This window comes from Penaeus chinensis, chromosome 10 (assembly GCF_019202785.1).
Source record: "Penaeus chinensis breed Huanghai No. 1 chromosome 10, ASM1920278v2, whole genome shotgun sequence".
In the NCBI taxonomy this organism is placed as follows: Eukaryota; Metazoa; Arthropoda; class Malacostraca; order Decapoda; family Penaeidae; genus Penaeus; species Penaeus chinensis.
In genome coordinates, this window is record NC_061828.1 from 25,073,494 (window position 1) to 25,078,493 (window position 5,000).

General features: G+C 22.0%; 1 protein-coding gene across 4 annotated transcripts in view; it reads right to left on the reverse strand.

The window, feature by feature from the left end:
- Window positions 1–5,000, reverse strand: part of LOC125029667 (protein tramtrack, alpha isoform-like) — a 34,957-nt gene that overhangs the window by 28,167 nt on the left and 1,790 nt on the right. The gene's annotated exons all lie outside the window — the stretch shown is intronic.

Sequence of the window (5,000 nt, forward strand, 5' to 3'; positions counted from 1 at the left end):
AAAATAATAATATTACTAACAAATAATAATATGAACAATAATAATAACAAAACAATAACTTCAATAATAATAATAATAATAATAACAACAATAAAAATAACTACAATAATAATAGTAATAATACTAATAATAATACTAATAATAATAAATACAATAATAATAATAATAATAATAATAATAATAATAATAATAATAAGTTACAAAAATAACAACAACAATAATGATAATAATCATGATAATACTAATAATAACAGTAATACCAACAATATTTATAATAATAATAATGAAGGTGTAACAAAAATTATAGTATAAAATAATAATAATATTGACCCAATGCTGACGGGCATGGAATGTATGTACGTGCCATGCCCACTGTGAGTTTACTTTATTAATTGCTTTTACACATAGATGGCTACACTTGTACCAAGTCACTAATGAGCCAATTACGAGTACTGCCTGTCTTGAACATTTACCCTTTTCCTTGATTTACAAAAATATTTTACGTTATCTTACTTTGCTGTTACTAATATTATAGTAATTATAATATCTATGATAAAAAGAACATCATTGATATTCATAGCATTAGTAAAAATTATGTTTTTTCCACCAATTCAAGGAAAGCTGAAATTAGGTAATGTCACAAGGTCTACTAATTTACTAATTTGTGGCTAAGCACTAGCTGAGCCATCTATGTGAGAGACATTTCACAAAAAAAAATAAAAAAAATAAATATATAAATTTAAAAAAATAATAAATAAATAAATAAATAGATAAATAAATAAATACATACATAAATAAAAATGAGTGCAGCACTTTCCCCTGTAGCATATGATTAATATTAATAATAATAACACTAGTAAGAAAAATACAAAATACGAGAACAATAATAATAATAATAATAATAATAATAATAATAATAATAATAACAATAATAATAATGACAATAACAATATTATTAACAATTATCTTAATAATAATAACCATTACAACAATAGCTACCAATAATAATAAAATTAATAACAATAATAATAACAATAGTAGTAACAAAAAAAATAACAATAATAATTGCGATTATGATAATGATAATAAAAAAATCTAATAATGATAATAATAATAGTAATAATAACTTTATCATTAACATTAATATTAATATCAAGAATCATCATATCAATAATAATATTATCATCATGATATATATACAGTTATAATAACAATAATAACAATAATAATAATAATAATAATAATAATAATAATAATAACAACAATAATAACAATAATCATAATAACAATAATAACATAGTAGTAATAGTAATAGTAATAACAATGATGATGATGATGATGATGATGATGATGATGATGATGATGATAACAATAACAATAATATTACTATTAATAATAACAATGTCAATGATGACAATAATAAAAAATAATTACAACTCCAATGATAATCATAATGATAAAGAAAACAATAATATTAACAATAACAATAGCAATTATAATTATAATAATAATAATTATAATAAAATAATAATAACAATGACAATGATAATGATAATTATAATAATAATAATAATAAAAATAATAATAATAAAAATAATAATAATAACAGTAAATTATTATTAAGATAATTGTTAATAATATTGTTATTGTCATTATTATTATTGTTATTATTATTATTATTATTATTATTATTATTATTATTGTTCTCGTATTTTGTATTTTTCTTACTAGTGTTATTATTATTAAAAAAATAAGAACAGTAACAGTAACAAGAACGATGATGGTAGAAAAAAACAACTAATAATAATAATATCAATAATAATAACAAGAAAATTAACCCCTTGCCAATGGGTACGACATGTAGACACATGCTATACCCACTGTGAGTACTTGTTTGATTGTTTTAACTCATAGATGGCTACACTTGTACTAAGTCACCAATGAGCCAATTACGAGTATTGCCTGTCTCGCCCGTTCACCCTTTTCTTTGATTTACAAAATATTTTACTTTATCTTATTTTGCTGTTACTAATGTTAAAAAACATTATAATAATTATAATGTTTATAATAAAAATAACCATCGATATTCATAACACTAGTAAAAAATAGTCACAAGGTCTACTAATTGACTCCTTTGTGGCTAAGCACTAGCAGAGCCATCTATGGGCAGACATTTCACAAAAAATATAGAAAATAGGCATAGCATTTTCCCCATTTTTTGTTCGTTTTCCCCGGCGGCACTGGGTTAAGAATACTAAAATAACTATAACAATAATAAGGATGATAGCAGTTAAAATAATAATAATAATGATAATGATAATAATAATGATAATAATAATGATAATAATGATAATAATAATAATAATTATAACAATAATAATAATAATAATAATAATAATGATAATATCAAGAATAATTATCATACAATAATAATTGAAAAAATATATATGATAATAATAGTAGTAATAACAATAACAATAATAATGATAATAGCAGCAATTAATATTACTACTAATTACTCCACACTTATCAATAACAATGATAATATTAATACTACAATAAAAACATGAACAATATTAATGATAATAACAACACTAATGATGATGATGGTGATAAGGATGATGGTAATGACAATGATATTAACGTTTATGATCTGGATGACATGACCATCACATTACAAAAAAATTTGACTTGAGGGGTGCATGACATGAAAATGCTATCATTGGAAAAGTTGGTGTTGTGAGCTGAAGGCTGAGCTGATGGGAATGACTCACCACAAATACACAAAGCTCTAGGAAGGAAATTTGACTCATTTCACATTAGTTCTATTGGTACTATTATAACCATTATAATAATGTTACATAGTAATTTTTTTTACACTGAGTTATTGATTACATAGAGAAATGATACAGAGTCTGTACAAGGAAAACAGTCCATTACTATCTGGATAAAGCAAATTAAACAACAGATATAGACACTGGAAAATAGAGAAAAAAAAAAAAAAAAAAAAAAAATCCTATGCAGATTTTTTTTTTTCTAAATGTTGCAGAGAGGAGGCATGGAGTCTTGTCACAATGAAATAATGGGTTAATAACAACAATAAAACAATAATATAATAATAATAATAACACTAACAATAACAATAACAATAATAACAATAATAATACAAAAAATAAATTAATGAAATAATAATAATAGTAATACAAAAATAATAAATTAATAATAATAATAATAGTAATACAAAAATAATAAATTAATAATAATAATAATAATAATAATAACAACAACAACAATAACAATAACAACAATAATAACAATAACAACAACAACAACAATAATAATAATAACAATAACAAAAATATTATTAACGATAATAATAATAACAAAACACCAATAACAGTAATAACAATTATTACTACAATACCAGTAGTAACAGTAATAATAAAAATAAAAATAAAAATAATAATAATAATAATAATAATAATAATAATAATAATTACTATTATTAATAATTATTATTATTATTATAATCATTGTTATCATAACAGTAATGAGTAATAATAATAATGATGATGATGATGATGATGATAAGATAATAATAATAAGATAATAATGATAAGATAATAATAATAATAATAATAATAATAAAAATAATAATAATAATAATAATAATGATAATAATAACAATAACTAGAACAATATCTAAACACCAACAATACTAGTAAAAATAATAGCTAACAATAATAATTGATAATACAACAATAACAACAACACTACTAATCCTAATAATATATAATAACAACAAAAATGGCAAAAATAAGAGATGATAATTATGATGATAAAAATAATATCTGAAATTTGTATAAACATCAATAATTAATAGTAATAATAATAATAATAATAATAATAATAATAATAATAATAATAATAATAACAATATTAATGATGATGGCGATGGCAATGGCAATGAAAATGAAAATGAAAATGAAAATGAAAATGAAAATGAAAATGAAAATGAAAATGAAAATGAAAATGAAAATGAAAATGAAAATGATAATGATAATATTAATAACAATATTAATAACAATATTAATGACGATGGTGATGGCAATGGCAATGGCAATGGCAATGGCAATGGCAATGGCAATGATAATGATTATGATAATGATGATAATAATAATAATAAGAAGAAGAAGAAAATAAAAAAACAACATCAGTAATATCTATACAAAGAACAATATTATTAAAGTTATATGTTAATGTTACTAATAACAATAACAATAACAATTACAATAATAGTAGTCTAAAAATAATAATTATAATAATATTAATAAAAAAAAATAATAATAATAATAACAAAATTACTACTACTAATAATAACAGTAACAATAACAACAATAATAACAACATTAATGATCACTTCATCACTTGTGTCTACTCAAATATCTGTTCATTTTTCAACAAAGAATGCTTAAAATTGGCTAATGAAACTCTATGGATGGCCCCACCATCTTTAAAAGTCTAAAGACTGCTGTATCAACTTTTGAAAAACTCTACAGGAATCAAACCCACTGTTCAGTAAAAATCTATGGGATTTCACATAATTCAGATACCTCGTGGTAATCATACAATGCGTCTCTGCCCTCCGGACCCCCATGGTATTATATGCACCTAGACAGGACCCCCGGGGCTTTGTTCTGTATATCCACTATATGGCTCTAAAAGTAACCCAGAATCAATGTAACACTTAAAATGAAAAATTTCTCACAGTCATTTGTCAACGACTTGCATCACACAGCCTGTCAAATCTCCTGGTGGCAAAATGTGCAGAAGGCTACTGTACAGAATAGCGGAACTACCAAACCATGTAAAAGAAGTATAGTAAAACTAAAAGATTGCATTAACTACAAGAATTTGGAAAAAAACAGATGCTGGTAATTACAAAATAATTGTTCTTACTACTTGGACTACTTGATTGATTGCAGTAATGAGTTACGTGA